A 17,936-nucleotide genomic window follows, 5' to 3' on the forward strand; every position below is an offset into this window, starting at 1 on the left:
CTATCATTTGATTCACATCACGCTACCTTAGAATGTACTAAAACTCTAAACATATAGCCCAACGTTTGTAAAGCTTAAATAACTTAACTACTTGCTTAAATAACTCTAAATTAAGCATATAGGAGAACATGTTTCTTTGTTAATCGCTCAACACAGAATAGCGCATGTGCGCACTTCCTTTGAAATCGTTTGGAGAAATCATCCTTTCTATTTTATTCAGCTATGTTCAATTATATTCTTCATACTATGAAATAATAAAAAACAATGCCACAGAATTGTAAGCAAATCTGCTAAATGAACTAGTGTACCCCCCAGCCATATGGCATAGCCATATCAGGGCCTATAACATAAGGACAAGTATGCTATTCTGTTCATGTTTCTTAGACCTGTCTAAAAGAAATAACGGATTTATTAGACTTGTAGATGTTCCAAAGGTCCGCATCAGTGGCTTGTAGGCTGTGCGTTGAAGCTAGGAGAGGCTAAATGTGTTTCTGTTAATTAATGGTCAATTACTGTGACACTGGCAGTTATTTGCTTGAAATTGACTTGCTGACAAAATGTAATGACTGCCACAGCCCTAGGAATACCAAGGTGCGTTCTCAGAGCATACGCAGACCACGGATATTTTCAACATCATCTTATCCCAATCTGTCATCCCATCATGTTCCATGCAGACCACCATTGTCCCTGTTCATAAGAACAGGACCAAAAGTCACCTAAACATCTTCTTTAAGCCATAAGACTGCTGAACAGTTAATTAAATGGCTACCCAGATGATTGCATTGACCCTTTTTTGCACTGACTCTCTTACACTGACTCTATGCACACTCTGTGGACTCTATCCACACACTCAGGCATATTTACACTGACACTCCAACACACACATACACTTTCACACTCTTCACATATGCTGCTGCTACTCTGTTTATTATCTATCCTGACTGCCTAGTCACTTTACTCCTACCTACTCCTACCTACATATTACCTCAACTACTGTACCTCCTACCCCTGCACACTGAGTTTGTACCGGTACTCCTAGGATATAGTCTCATCATTTGTATTTATTGTGTTACTATTTTACATTTGTATTTGCACATTGTCTTACTTTTTAACTCTGCATTGTTGGGAAAGAGCTCGTAAGTAAACATTTCACAGTGAAGTTTACACCTGTTGAATTCGGGGGCAAATCACAGTTTTACTGGCCGCATACACATATTTAGTAGATGTTATTGCGGGTGTATTGAAATGCTTGTGCCAGGTAATACATTGTGGTAAACCTTAGGGACAGGGATATGGTGCCAGGTAATACATTGTGGTAAACCTTAGGGACAGGGATATGGTGCCAGGTAATACATTGTGGTAAACCTTAGGGACAGGGATATGGTGCCAGGTAATACATTGTGGTAAACCTTAGGGACAGGGATATGGTGCCAGGTAATACATTGTGGTAAACCTTAGGGACAGGGATATGGTGCCAGGTAATACACTGTGGTAAACCTTAGGGACAGGGATATGGTACCAGGTAATACACTGTGGTAAACCTTAGGGACAGGGATATGGTGCCAGGTAATACATTGTGGTAAACCCATTAAGGGAGATATTGATATGTAATTGTCTGATTGGAGGCCAGGACCCTGGAGGAGATCAGTGCGCAAAGCCTCCCTCCCTCCCTCCCTCCCTCCCTCCCTCCCTCCCTCCCTCCCTCCCTCCCTCCTCTCCTCCACAGCCAGCAGGAGGGATGATGCCTTATATTTTATTTAATTCACAGGTAATGTAAAAAAGAACTGGTGGATTTGTTATTCAGCAGCATTGAGGGAACCCCCCTACCATATCACCAGCTGTTACAGAAGGCTGAGGCAGTGGCCAGACACCTGTCCAGGTTCAGAGTAATTGAGGGCAATTGAATCGGGTTCGTCACTTTTGAACTGGTCAATGGTCAAAATAATATCTGTCCTGGAATTCACCTAACCACCATTGATAATGTAATCAGTGCTGTGTATATGTGTGTCGCGTATGTGGAAAGGAGGTGCCCCCTTCCAATTTGCCAATGGACTACTCCTGGGCCCGAGTGAGTAATGCCAACCAGTCAGGGCAATGATGGCACATCATAATTAGCTGTGAATAATAATCTCTGATTGGCTATGTTCAACTGTATGTTTACTGTTGGCTTCCATTTACTGTTGGCTTCCCTCCGTCTCTTTGGCCGTGATAGGAGCTGGGTCGGATCTGTAAGTCAGGGTCTTTCATTACCAATATCTTTGACGAGGTGGACCTGGAGCTGATCTACCGGCACTGACACACACCTTAGAAGAGACTAAATGTGATTATTAATAAGACAGGACATCACAAGTGTCTAGCAATATCAGAGTCAGAATCAACTTGTATTTGCCAAATATGTTTGCATGTACAGGAATTTGACTCAGTGAAATAGTGCTACCACAAAAAAAGAGAAATTATAGACATCTACAGATAAACTGTATATACGGACAAGATAACACCACCCTTTATGTACATGTGTAACTCATCAACTGTACCTAATTTTTCTACTGATGGATGACAGGAGAGAGGCTTTGGTCATGGAGTCCTCTGACTGAAAGACATGTTGATACTGATGTGGGAGTTGGGAAAGACCTTTTACTCAGCATTCCAATTTTACAAGACACATCTATAACTTATGGGGGGGGGGGGGGGGGGGGTATGGTACACCCAGGCTTTGGTTAGGTTTCTTTCCAAATGTAATCCGTTAAAGTTACTAGTCACCTGTCAAAAATTGTCATCAGTAACGTAACTTTTGGATTATCCAAACACAGTAACGTAATCTGATTACATTAAGTTACTTTTAGATTACTTTCCCCTTAAGCGGCATTAGAAGAAGACAAAATGTATGTTACCAATTGAACGACATCTATTGCAGGATAAATCAATGTTCAAGTTTACATAGCTGGCCATATATGGATGTTCAATTTGACTTTATGGGTTGGTTATTTAGGCTTCTTCTAACCCATAGCTTTTTACTACATAAAATAATCTGATTAAATTCTATCTTTATGTAAAAACCAAAGTCTATCAGAGTTCCAACCATAAATGTTATACACCTTGATTTTACAAGAATAGGACTTTGAAATGTGGAAGTATAGATTATCCAAATTGTTTTACCTAAGCAAAACCGTAATCATAATAACTTATTAGCCAGCCCTACTCTGTTGTTTATGACTTTGTTGTCATGGAGGACTGATTGGGCTCATTATTTGAGTTGGAAAATAAATGCTACGCTCATGGAATGACATGCTTTGCGCACTACCGATAAGTGCTATTTACATGTGAAGAATGAATGCCATATGTTTCATTTGCTATAGGCCTCTTGTTTACCTTTTTGTTAGTGCCACTTTATATTGATAACATGCAGCTGCTTAAAGGGCAAATCCACAGATGAAACAATAACAACACGGTGACCACGCTTCTGTTTTGGTAAAAAGCTGAGGGATGGGCCTGGAGAAATGGAACCACTCTCAGATTAATATACAGAGCTAAGAATGCAAGAACTGACCATCCATGATATCAAAATGTTTGTTTCAACCATGTTATGAGGCTATATAGTGTTGGTTTACATTTAAAATGTTTACAAACACTGGAGAAAAACAAGTTTATATTTTGGGTTCACATGGAGTGTGCCATTTGAACTATATATCAAATCAAATCAAAGTTTATTTGTCACGTGTGCCAAATACAACAGGTGTAGACCTTACAGTGAAATGTTTACTTACAGGCTCTAACCAATAGTGCAAAAAAGGTATTAGGTGAACAATAGGTAAGTAATGAAATAAAATAACCGTAAAAAGACAGGCTATATACAGTAGCGAGGCTATAAAAGTAGCGAGGCTACATACAGACACCGGTTAGTCAGGCTGATTGAGGTAGTATGTACATGTAGATATGATTAAAGTGACAATGCATATATGATGAACAGAGAGTAGCAGTAGCGTAAAAGAGGGGTTTGGCGGGTGGTGGGACACAATGCAGATAGCCCGGTTAGTGCGGGAGCATGAATGTAAAGTTATAAGTTATAGTCATCAAGAATCAATGGATATATATGAATGAAGTTACATTTATGGGATCATGTAGTAACCAAAAAAGTGTTCAACAAATCCAAATATCATTTTATATTTGAGATTCTTCAAAGTAGCCACCATTTGCACACTCTTGGCATTATAAAATGTCAAGAACTTTGAAAGTTTCTTCAAGTGCAGTCGCAAAAACCATCAAGCGCTATGATTGACTCATGAGGACCGCCACAGGAAAGGAAGACCCAGAGTGACCTCTGCTGCAGAGGAAACGTTCATTAGAGTTACTAGCCTCAGAAACTGCAGCCTCAAGGAGTTCAAGTAACAGACGCATCTCAACATCAACTCTTCAGAGGAGACTGCGTGAATCAGGCCTTCATTGTTGAATTGCTGCAAAGAAACCACTACTAAAGGACACCAATAATAAGAAGAGACTTGCTTGGGCCAAGAAACATGAGAAATGTACATTAGACAGGTAGAAATCTGTCCTTTGGTCTGAGTCCAAATTTGAGATTTTTGGTTCCAACCACGTGTCTTTCCCACTGTGAAGCATGGAGCAAGAGGTGTGATGGTGTGAGGGTGCTTTGCTGGTGACACTGTCAGTGGTTAATTTAGAATTCAAGGCACACTTAAACAGCATAGCTACCTGTAACGATCGTCGTTGGAATGAGGTGAGGACCAAAGCGCAGCGTGGTATGTGTTCATGATGATATTTATTTAAACTCAGAACACTAAACAAAATAACAAAGAGAAAGAAACGAAACCGAAACAGTTCTGTAAGGTGACAAAACACACTAGACAGAAAATAAAGAAACAAGTGGGAAATGGCTACCTAAGTATGATTCTCAATCAGAGACAACGAACGACACCTTCCTCTGATTGAGAACCATACCAGGCTAAACGCAAAAACACAACATAGAAAAAGGAACATAGACAACCCACCCAACTCACGCCCTGACCATACTAAAACAAAGACATAACAAAGGAACTAAGGTCAGAACGTGACAGTACCCCCTCCCCCAAAGGTGCGGACTCCGGCCGCAAAACCTGAACCTATAGGGGAGGGTCTTGGTGGGTGTATGTCCACGGTGGCGGCTCTGGCGCGGGACGTGGACCCCACTCCACCATAGTCTTTGTCCGCCTCCTCAACCGCCTCCGACCTCGGACTGGGGACCCTAGCAATGGGTCCCAAATGGACGGGAAATTCCGGCAGTGCCGGAGTGAAGGACGGCTCCGGCAGCGAGTAGGTGTGTCCAAACGTTTGAACTGGTACTGTGTCAGGCCTTAACCAATAATAAGAAAAGACTTGCTTAGGCCAAGAAACACAAGCAATGGACATTAGACCGGTGGAAATCTGTCCTTTGGCCTCATGAGTCCAAATTTGAAGTTTTGTGTCTTTGAGGGATGCAGAGTAGGTGAACAGATGATCTCTGCATGTGTGGTTCCCACAGTGAAGCATGGAGAAGGAGATGTAATGGTGTGGGGGTGCTTTGCAGGTGACAGTGTCTGTGAATTCAAGGCACATTTAACCAACATGGCTACCACAGCATTCTGCAGCGATCCGCCATCCCATCTGGTTTGTGCTTAGTGGGTCTATCATTAGTTTTCTAACAGGACAATGAACCAACACTTCTCCAGGCTGTATAAAAGCTATTTGACCAATAAGGAGTGTGATGGAGTGCTGCATCAGTTGACCTGTCCTCCACAATCACCTGACCTCAACCCAACTGACATGGTTTGGGAATAGTTGGACCCCAGAGTGAAGGAAAAGCAGTCAACAGGTGCTCAGCATATCTGGGAACTCCTTCAAAACTGTTAAAGGAGCATTCCAGGTGAAGCTGGTTGAGAGAAGGCCAAGAGTGTGCAAAGCTGTCATGGGGTGGCAAGTAGCCTAGTGGTTAGAGCGTTGGGTCCATAACCGAACGGTTGCTGGATCATATCCCCTAGTTGACAAGGAAAAAATCTGCTGTTCTGCCCCTGAACAAGGCAGTTAACACACTGTTCCCCGGTAGGCCGTCTTTGTAAATACAAATTTGTTCTTAACTAGTTAAAAGGGCAAAGGGTGGCTACTTTGAAGAATCTCAAATATATTTTGATTTGTTTAACACTTTTTGGGTTACTACATGATTCCATATGTGTTATTTCATAGTTTTGATTTTATTATTCTACAATGTAGAAAATAGTACAAATAGAAAATTCCTTGAATGAGTAGGTGTGACCAAACTTTTGACTGGTTTTGGATATAATTTATATGTCCACAAATGGATGTAGCAACTACATATTGACCCTTTAAGTCTATCAAAAGTGTGTAAATTTGAGCATGTGTCCATTAAGCCTATGGATTTTTAGATTGAATTAGATTGAGCAATAAAATACCTACTTTTATTCCATAGGCTGGGATCTGCACTTTGCAGCTGTTACAAGAGCGCATTTTTCACTGGCTGTCCACTGGTTTCAAAAACAATGATCGATAGGCAGCTTCAATTCTTGAATTAAACCTTTATTGGGTTTAAATACACATTTAGATTTGTATACAGCCATCCACAACAACCACAATCCGTAAGGTGCAAATAGCTAAATGAGAGAGCAGCAGTGTGATTCACATCAATGCGCTATGTAGATATCAATAATAAGTGATATCCGTATCGCCGTAGACTACACCACTGCTGTCATCCTGACCTCCAAGCGTTTATTCAAGTTGGATAATCTTTGGATGCCGACAGCAGTCACACCATTGGAAGACATAGCTTGGAATTGAACCTACAAAAGCCTATTCCTGCTCTTTTCCCGCGATCCATCAAACACATTTGGTGTGTCATCATATTGATCTCTGACTTGTGGTCATACTTTCTCAGGTGGAACAAACTTAAATTTGGGCCTTTTTGTAATTGAGAAAACAGAGTGTTAAAGATTTTTTGGGGTAAAAATCCTTTCTCTATTTATAGGTATTCCTCACAGTAATCGTATAGTTTTTCTGTATCTGTAGTCTGGTTACAATATTTCCATATTTCAAAATTACAATATTTCTGCTGGTAATGTAATGGATTACAGTTACCGTTTTTTGGTAATCCCTTACATGTAATACCATACAGGAAGGTATGACACTTGACATATTTGCACATTGTTATATTAGCAGAACACTGCTTCCTGTAAAGGCTTTCTTCGGGTGAAAGAGAGTCGGACCAAAATGCAGCGTGGTTAATTCGATACATGTTTAATAGACGAATAAACACGATGAATACAAAAAACAATAAACGTACGTGAAAACCGAAACAGCCTAAACTGGTGCAATAACACAGAGACAGGAACAATCACCCACAAACACACAGTGAAACCCAGGCTACCTAAATATGGTTCCCAATCAGAGACAACGATAATCACCTGACTCTGATTGAGAACCGCCTCAGGCAGCCATAGACTATGCTAGACACCCCACAAAACCCCAAGACAAAAACGCACCACAAAAACCCATGTCACACCCTGGCCTGACCAAATAAATGAAGACAAACATAATATACTAAGACCAAGGCGTGACACTTCCACTGTATTTTTGTGAAGGATTGTTTATTCTACATGGAACTGTTACACTTGAAAGTGATCAAAACACTTTGTTTCGAATATCGACATAAATTCAGCAATTGCATTTGTCTCATATTACTCTGTAGGCCACTCAGTATGAGAAGAGTGCCATCCTCCTGCATTTCACATCTGCCTGTAGTTATTGAAGTCTGCCTGGTGGACCCATGAGGCAAACTCTGTCATATCCAGGATGGAGTGTCATGCCCTCTACCCCTCCTGCCACCCGACTGCACATGTCCATAACCTGTAATACATGACATTGATGGAAGGGACTTTATCACCCACTGAAGACTTGAAGACAGAACCTCACCCAGAGACCTGTGCATGTCAGTGTGTCAGACAGACAAATCCTTATATTTGGGCAAATAGACTCATGGAAATAGAAATGCCATTCTAGTTCTGGTTAGACAGCTGAAGTTGAATTCTACACACAACTGATTTTGTTTTGTTAGGTAAAGTGTAGGCCTAGTGTCTTTATAAGCACATCATATGATATTTACAGCAGAAAATGTTGATGTATCTGCACTCAAGCTAGGCAATGTTTGTGCAATGTCAACATGCAGCCTACACCTATTGTAGGTGTATTAATTCTGGGATTTGTCTTCCAGGAAAGATTGAACAGCAGCTAAAAGGAGAGACGTGACGAGACTAAAATAGCCTGTTATAGAATATTTTGTTGAAGGACAGCTGAGCTGAGTGAAACCCACAGGCATTCAATTGCAGTAGTTGATATAGTTTCCACGGTAACATGTATTTAAATGATGTGATGAAATGTTGAAACTAAGTTGCAAGCTACTTTTGTAGCAAGACGTTGTAGAACAAGTGTCTTATGAAACCCATTCCAGACAGTGGCTCTTGCTCTCTTGTCATAACTGATTTGACTTAGAAATACAGTATCAGCTAACGTGAACTCACCCCATTCCGTACAAATGTGCGCAACCGCGACATTCAATCGAGGCTACAAAGAAAACGAATGGGACTGTAGCGACTGTGTTGACTTCAAAATCTGGGGAATGAACTACGTTTCTATTCAAGCGTTAATCGACATGGTATTGGCTCTATAGTATTGGATAAAAGTTGACATCATGACGTGTCATGCCGTAACGTACAGCACGCATAAAGCAATCATTTCTGTCTTACAATCTCTCTCCACCAGGTGTAGCACTTCTCTCATTGTTTGAAAACAAGAAATGGACAGTGATGGGGGTAAGGGGGGATACCTAGTCATATTTTGCCTCGTCAATGCAAGCGATCACGACTCTCAAAAAAACTGTTTACTTCTGAAGATCACTTTAGCACCGTCCTAAAAACCCAATTCAAATTCGACAAAACCCAACATTTTTTTTAAAGACCCGACGGGGCTCATTTTTGTCTTGAATCATGCAGAAATGGGCAGCGTTTAGGCCATGTCATGTATTTTGTTGGCAAGTGGAGAAAGTGTGCTTTACAATGGTATTGACATTACAGTTGATCTGGAAGTATTACGTTTTTTGGGGCGCTAAAATACGGTCAATTGTACGGACCAAGGCGATGCACAAAAGTGAGTGAGTTTTACGTTAGATAGGATAGCCAGCTGCAGCTATCACCAAGCTATGCTAGCTAGCTGCTGGTCAGCGCAGACTTTAGCCTACCCATAGAACTGAATTAGGTGGCCATCGTGAGATGGCGAGTCTGTCAGGTGGGAGAAGTCCTCAAATTCCAAAATTTTGTTCGATACATAGCAAATTTAGATTGCTTAGCTTTTAGAGAAATCCTGCACGGAGCCTTCCCTGGGCGCTGCCACTTTAAGAGCGCATCGGCAGTTAGGAAGGAGCAAATAAAGATGAAATTTTTTTTTTACATATATTTTTTTACATTGTGTGCTACTCTTCTTTATTTTCAGCGTGCTGAGTTTGTAAAGTTTTTGAGCTGATCGCTGGAGTTACAGCTCTAGGTCATGTTTGGAAACTGTTGGGACCGCTCCAGTCATTGATCGCATGGATTAGTAGCAACAGTGTTGCGAAGCTTTGACAAACAAACCAACAGGTGTATCGGATGGACAGACGAGTGCAACTGCAAGACTGAAGTCATCAGCTAAGACCACCCTCTCGCTCTCTCACACTCTCATTTTCCCACTCTCGCTCCAGTGCTTTACACTGCAGCAGACTTTCTCTTTTTATCACTGAACATTCTTTGATGTTCAGTGTCGCTGGACTACTATTGCCCTGTCTGATGTATTACATTTACAAGGAGTACATTTGAGATTGTTTATTATTTTGGATTATTGATTGGACTGGACAGTATTTTTGTGAGACTTTTTTGATTTGACTGAGGAGACTTGAGACATTTTAAGGCCTTCTTTGTTTTTGTCTATGAACACACCCACATACTGTACACACCCATTCACACACCCCTAACTCCTCCACTGGGAAGTAACATGGAATATTGCACATTTTCTAAGGTTTATAACTGGGTTCGTTTCTTTACAGTTGTTTCTATTAAGTTGCCTCTGAATTGCTCTACCATTGCTATTGTATGATGTATTATTGGTTGTTTTACCCCTGGGCCGTGACTTGTGGTTATATGGTGTGTGTTATCCTTTCTCTCCACTGGCTATATTCTGCAGTCTCTTCTGCTGATGTGTGTGTGTGTGTGTGTGTCTGGAAGCGCTATCTAGCCTACTCGTTTCCTTTCACAGGATTAATACCTATCTGGCACCCAAACACAATCTTTATTTTTACCCCTATCTAACAATAGCGCCAGTGGAGATTTTAGCATGTAAATCTTGGTGGGGCAAACCCATAAAGATGTTTTTGATGCATGTCAGTAAAGCCACTTCACAAGACATCACTAAACAATACATTAATTGCACTATAACGGTGACAAACGGTGCACACAAACTGTTAGGGCCTACATACTGTAAAGCTGTCCCAACAGCAGCACTTTCTTTTCAGCATCCTGGAGTGAATCCTTACCCCCGCTACACCTGGCTAGAAGTGGAGCCTTGTCTGGTAGCCAAACAGTTCATTCACTAATATGACTGTTTCGACTGACAACTGAGATGTACAAACATAAGGGAACAATGAGGGGAGAAGAGGCAATCCATCATTTCAATTAAGACATTAATGAGTGAGCTAAGACGGACGTAGTCAATATAACTTTTTGTTCAGCACTTTTGAAATGTACAGCGACAGAATTCAGAACATGGGCCGTTCTTACAATATTCGCCCTGTACACCAAGTCAGATCCAAATGATAAATAAAGGGGAATATAGAATATAAGATGATGACATTTCTCTAAAACAGGCTATAGGCTACATCTGCACCACCAAGTCAGAAAAGTAGGCAAAGTTATGAAGGGGGAAAGGGACCAAATGATTATGATGAATCTCATGGGCTACTAACAGCTTACTACACAACTTTAGCTACAGTATAAGTATCTCCCTGGCATATTACATAATTTATGCAGCGTCATAAAATACTATTTTTAGACTCACCTTGTTGTGCTGTGCTCACTTGAACAGCAAGGTGGTGCTGGTTCTTCTTGTGGGCAAATTTTGTAATCAACCTTTGTCATGAAAGTTTGTCATTCTCTGGATTTATGGTGCATTGAAGACAGCTGGGATCTCGGGAAAAAATAAGGTCAAATCATGATGTCAGTGATCTTCAGGTCGGAGCTCGAGCAAGAGGCCCGAGTTCCCGAGTTGGAATTTTGAGTTGGATGACCGTTCAAAATGTATTTTCCCAGTCTGAGCTAGTTTTTTTCAGAGTTCCCAGTTGTCTTGAACTCACTGAAGTCTGAGATTTCACAGTTCTGAGTTTTCAGTTGTTTTGAACACGGCAGAGGTCATGCTGGCTTGACAGCATGGCCAATGTATTCAACCTTTTCTGGCCCATGATGTTGCGTGTGAATGTTTATCCTATTAAGCTTGGAAAAGAGACCCTTAAACCCAAACTCTGAACAACCTCTCCACCGAACAGCAGGCAGGGGAAGCAAAATAGGGATTGTTTGCACTGCTCGCAGTTAGCCACTGATTACTTCCAAACCACTTATTGTTGAATTCTCAATTTCCAACTTGTTGTGTAATGTTTATGATCAATGGCCAATGAGCACCAATACAATGTATCTATAATTTATCTTCATATGACAAGGATTGAAAAATATTTGCCAGTAGATTATTGATGTGTTCTATTAAGATGACTGCTTGTCTAGCTTGCTAGCTTAGATTTTGAAAGTACTAGGATGACATGATCAGTCCAATCAAAGCTATGGTAGATATACAGTTGAAGTCGGAAGTTCACAATACTTTTTGTGTGTGTGTGTGTGTGTGTGTGTGTGTGTGTGTGCATTAAGTCTAGATACATTTGTGTATGTGCGTTTTAATGAGTTTTATTTACTCCAATCTAAGTGTATGTAAACTTCTACCTTCAACTGTAATGTGATTTGACATCATTTTATCTTTGGCCAATGACCTTAAGCCTTCTTGGATGGGCATTTCTAATCTAAATCTATGGCAGCACCCAAGGGGGCTTGAACTTTCAAGCTCTCGCTGTAAATTTTAAGGTGACGTAGTCCCCATGAGTGACAGAACACTGAGCCAATTACGGCACAACTAGAGAACATTACCAACCGCTACGCTCTGTTTTTTCCACTGGCTGCCCCTCCACCACAGAAAGCACTGAGCTAGGCTGAAACACCTGCATTTTGGAGCTGTCTTATTCAATCATTTTTTTAAATTGTTTGCAAACCGATATGTGACACGTATTAATGGGGTTCTTCCAGAGACCAAGAGAAGCACTGCCCCCTCAATATTCTTAGCCTGCTTGGCAGGGTTGGTCCTGCAAAGCCAAAGCCCCATAAAGGGAGAGCATACTACACAAGGAAATTCTCAAAGCTGCTAATGTGAACCTTGACCATCTTGTACCTAGCCGGTGGGGATTCTGGTGGGGTGCCCCCACCCAGGCAGTGGCAGTGCTGGCAACACTAGCTGCAGTAACCCATGGGGAGGGGGTCACACTCGGACATTCAGAGAGGGGGTATATTATTGTGACCCTAGTTGCACAGAATCAAAGTCGGACTACATGGAGATGCTTGATAATATGGTCAATACAGGGGACCGTATTGTGGGTGTTTCAGGGAAAAGGTGTACATTTGACCTCCATCATCTAGGATGTGACAATGGTAAATAAAATCTCTTAATTTTTGCCTATTTTTTGTGCGGTCTTGCAGGCCTTCTCGTGCAGCTGTAAATGCAAGTGCATTTGTAAATCAAGACCTATCTTGAGTTGGGGTCTGGGGTGGTGCAATTGTTGAGTAAGTGAGTGGGGGTATGGGTTGAGTGTGTGTGGGTGTATGTGTGTATCCCACAACTGTTGAAAGGAGTAAAATATGTTAGGGACAATAGAGGATGATCGACAGCTACTGTATATAGAATACAAATCGAGGTGAGGGTGATGGAAATGCATTTGGCAGTTAATCTACTCCAATTCGGTAAATGGCACTGTGTGCTCTTTTCAAATGATGGATCCCAGTCGGTTATGGGTTATGGGATACAGGGGGTCGAGGGTGGTCTGCCGGGCATTGGGATGACAAACCAACTCGGGATGAGGAGGGCTTTTAGTGGGTGGAATAGTAGGGACCAATTGGAGGTTTACTTAGTAAAAAGTTTTAAAAGTGTTGATCGGGGACAGAATGCGGTCGGATCATCACATAATTGGCATATATATTACTCTTACAGAATGTCCACGTGGATGAGGATATTGGAAATTTGATCTAAGCCTACTAGATGATAAATTGTTTAGAACTAGGACAAAATAATTTATAACTGACTTCTTCAGACATAGCATAGGTACAGCAGATCCCCTTACTGTATGGGACACTTTTAAATGTGCCTTTAGAGGCAATGCAATACAGTACTCATCTATAAAACAAAAGCAATTTAGATCAAAAGAGTCCATATTGACAAAGGAAACTGAAGGACTAACAGTACAGTTAGATAGCAATAAAAACGGTACTATAGAGGCACAGAATAAGTTAGAGGAAAAACAAAAAGAAATGGAGGAACTTATTCAAGAAAGATCCAGTGTAATAGATTATAAAAATAAAGCAAACTGGATGGAATGCACCAAATTCTTTTTCAATCTTCAATATAGAAATGCTACCAAGAAAAATGTATTAAAACTTGTTACAAATGATGGAGTCACGCATGATTCACCGGATGATATTTTGAAAGAGGAAGTAAAGTACTTTAAGAATATTTCAGTCTCCTCCATCTCCACTAACTGAAACTAATTGTATGGATTTTTTTCCTAATAATAATGTAAAATTAATATCTGTACAGAAAGACTCATGTGAAGGACAAATTACAGAGGAGGAACTGCTTGAGGCATTGGGGTGTTTAAGGATGGGAAACCTCCAGGGCTGGATGGAATACCAGTGGAAGTATACAAAACTTATTTTATATACTCAAAGGACCATTATTGGCTTGTTTTAACCACTCCTATATAAATGGTAGATTATCAGACATGCAACAAGAAGGTCTGATATCATTATTACTGAAACAGGACCCAAGTGGTATATAAAAAATTGGAGACCTCTTACACTTCAGTGTTGTGATGCAAAAATCCTAGCAAAATGCTTGGTGCATAGAATTAAAAAAGTATTGTCAGATATTATTCATCCTAATCAGACAGTTTTTTTTACATGGACGATACACTGGAGATAATATAAGACAAGTACTGGAAACAATAGAACACTATGACATATCGGGGACACCAGGCCTGGTTTTCATAGCTGATTTTGAAAAGGCTTTTGATAAAGTACGAATGGAGTTTATACTGTAGAAGATGTATGGATTGAAGGTAGAAGCAGAAGTGTTTATTAGTTTACTCCAATTTGGGGATCGGCGGTAGGATTTGCGGGGAATAATAATAAAGGTATATTCTTTAAAAAAGTATGTATGTCTATATAGGTATGTGTATGTATATATGTGTAAATATGTGCATGTGTGTATGGATATACATATTTACCTAAAAAATATGGGGGATTGGAAATGATGCAGACAATTACATTGGACGCAACATTCATTCTGCAATATTAAGCTGATCCATCCTCTTAAAAAATATATAAAAAAATAAAAAAATGGGGCTCTTCCACACCTGCCCTGAATGACGGGTCGCCACTACAAGCTAAACTCACTACTGCATTTGTTTGTTGTGATTGAATGGAAAACACACACCCAAGAAACACCCACATCAAACCACAACCCCAAGACAACTGTCCTTTGCCTTCAGTCATAGCCACTAGCATTACTTAAAAACCTCTTTGGGCTAGACGTGTCGCAATAAACTTCGTCCAAACAAGTCAAACAACATTTCTAATCAATCCTCAGGTTCCCTAAAATGTAAATCAACAATCAACTTTAAGATGGAGAATAGTGTGTTCAATAGCCGAGATAAATAACGAACTACAAATTCTAGCTAATTTTTCAAAAAACAAGCCTGAAACCCTTTCTAAAGACTGTTGACATCTAGTGGAAGCCACAGGAACTGCAATCTGGGAGGATTTCCTTAGATTTTCCTATAAATGGTGGTCACTTCAAAATAAGAAATTCCGGATGTTTTCTCCTCGGGTTTCTGCCTGCCATATCAGTTCTGTTATAATCACAGACATTATTTTAACCTCTCTGAACCATCCATCCCGGATCCGGTATAATTGTCATCAGCAACGCTGAATAGCATAGCGCCACAGTCAAATAATATTACTAGATAATATTCATATTCATGAAATCACAAGTGCAATATTGCAAAACACAGCTTAGCCTTTTGTTAATACACCTGTCGTCTCAGATTTTGAAATGATGCTTTACAGCGAAAGCAATACAAGCATTTGTGTAAGTTTATCGATCGCTCAACAAAACAATAAGTACACTTAGCATCAGGTAACTTGGTCACAAAAATCAGAAAAGCAATCAAATTAATCGTTTACCTTACCGGATGTTTTCACTCACGAGACTCCCAGTTAGACAACAAATGTTCCTTTTGTTCCATAAAGATGTTTTTTATATCCAAATACCTCCGTTAGTTTGGTGCGTTATGCCCAGGAATCCACCGGAAAGAGAAGTCATGACAACGCAGACAAAAATTCCAAATTATATCCATAATGTCCACAGAAAAAATGTCAAACGTTTTTTATAATCAATCCTCGGGGTGTTTTTCAAATATCTATTCGATAATATATCAACTGGGACAGTTGGCTTTTCACTAGGACCGGGAGAAACAATGGCCGCCTTCCTTTTTTGAGCACAACTCACTCTGAGAGCCCCCACCTATCCACTTATGCAATGTGGTCGTTCACGCCCATTCTTCAAAATAAAAGCCTGAAACTATGTCTAAAGGCTGTTGACACCTTAGAGAAGCCATAGAAAAAGGAATCTGGTTGATATCCCTTTAAATGGGCAATAGGGATGCATAACAACAGAGAGGTTTCAAAAACAGGGGCACTTCCTGATTGGATTTTTCTCAGGTTTTAGCCTGCAATATCAGTTCTGTTTAACTCACAGACTATTTTGACAGTGTTGTAAACTTTAGAGTGTTTTCTATCCTAATCTGTCAATTATATGCATATTCTAGCATCTGGTCCTGAGAAATAGGCTTTGGGAATGTTATTTTTCCAAACATAAAAATAGTGCCCCCTAGCTTTAAGATGTTAACAGTTTTAGAAACTTCAGATGGTTTTCTCTCCAATACTACCAATTATATGCATATCCTAGCTTCTGGGCCTGAGTAACAGGCAGTTTACTTTGGGCATGTCAGTCATCCGAACTTCTGAATACTGCCCGCCTGAGCATTGATGAAAAACAAGGCCAAATCAGGTGGGACATCCTAAATGAAAAATAATCTCTCTTCCCATTTCTCACTCCCATTTTAAACTTTTCTCCATCTAATTTTGATACTGGTTGTTTCTTCCTTAGCAGAATATATTGTGATGTGAAAATGTAGCATTGTAGATACTGTATAGTAACACATCTTTCCTAGGTTGGCTGGTTAAGATCTCTACCCAAAATCTTTAACCCTATTGCAGCAGTGGTTGGCAAGTATACTGGCTGGGTGACCTAGGTTCAAAACCTGTGAAGGGCGTGAGTTAACCTATTCAGTACATTTCATTTTCACAGTCTTTTAAACAAAACTAAAGACATACAATAGAACTAACAACAGAACACTTTGAGATAATCAAATATCCAGAGACTAAGGAAGGTTCCAACTTGAAAAGTGAGTTGCAGTTTGCTGCGGTTGGGTTGGTTGGTGCTTCACCCTGAACGAACAGGTGTGGGTGCATTTCCTGCTGATGGATTTGCATTTCCATACATCTTCTGACAACTCCTGGGGGATGCAGGTCGTTAAGGGTAAATGTACTATACATGGATGCTAAATGAGCTGTTAAATAAAATCACCCTCCTCATCTTTCCTAAGCAGGCGTTCTCAGCATGCTAAACCCAGAGACGAACTATTGGAAATATCTGTTAAAGAATAATCTTGGGCGGAATGACTTTAAGCATATGTTCATGTTTTATCCTTTCTTTTTTCGCTGAGGTGGAATTGCTACTTAAACTGCTATTTTGGTGTCTTTGTTGTTCAGGGAATGTCACTACATGGTGACAGTTGTCATTATTCCTGGGAAGTAATGGGAAATGCTTCTTATATGGTAAAGATTATATACTGAAGAATGATTTTACTGAGTTACTGTTCAGGAAATAAGTCAATTGAATAAATTGATTAGGCCCTAGTCTATGGATTTCACATGACTGGGCAAGGCCGCAGCCATGGGTGGGCCTGGGAGGGCATAGACCCACCCACTTGGGAGCCAGGCCCAGCCACAAAAGTGTTAATTACATACAGAAATACTCCTACCTTATTGTCCACAGCACAAGGTGCACCTGTGTAACGAGCATGCTGTTTAATCAGCTTCTTGATATGCCACACCTGTCAGGTGGATGGATTTTCTTGGCAAAAGAGAAATCCTCATTAACAGGGATGTAAACAAATGTGTGCACAACATTTGAGAGCAATACGCTTCTTGTATGGAACAAGTCTGGGATCTTTTATTTCAGCTAATGAAACATGGGACCAACACTTTACATGTTGTATTTATATTTTTGTTCAGTGTATATATTTAATGCTAGTCAAACTTCTTTAGTATGCTTAAATTCTGCAATTGCTTTAGTGTTATGGGATATCCATCCCTGTTATGAAGACCCCGATATATTCTATACAATCGTGTCAATTCTTTGGGTTCTTATGTATGTCTGTACATTTGATT

Source organism: Oncorhynchus kisutch, linkage group LG27, assembly GCF_002021735.2.
Source record: "Oncorhynchus kisutch isolate 150728-3 linkage group LG27, Okis_V2, whole genome shotgun sequence".
Taxonomy (NCBI): Eukaryota; Metazoa; Chordata; class Actinopteri; order Salmoniformes; family Salmonidae; genus Oncorhynchus; species Oncorhynchus kisutch.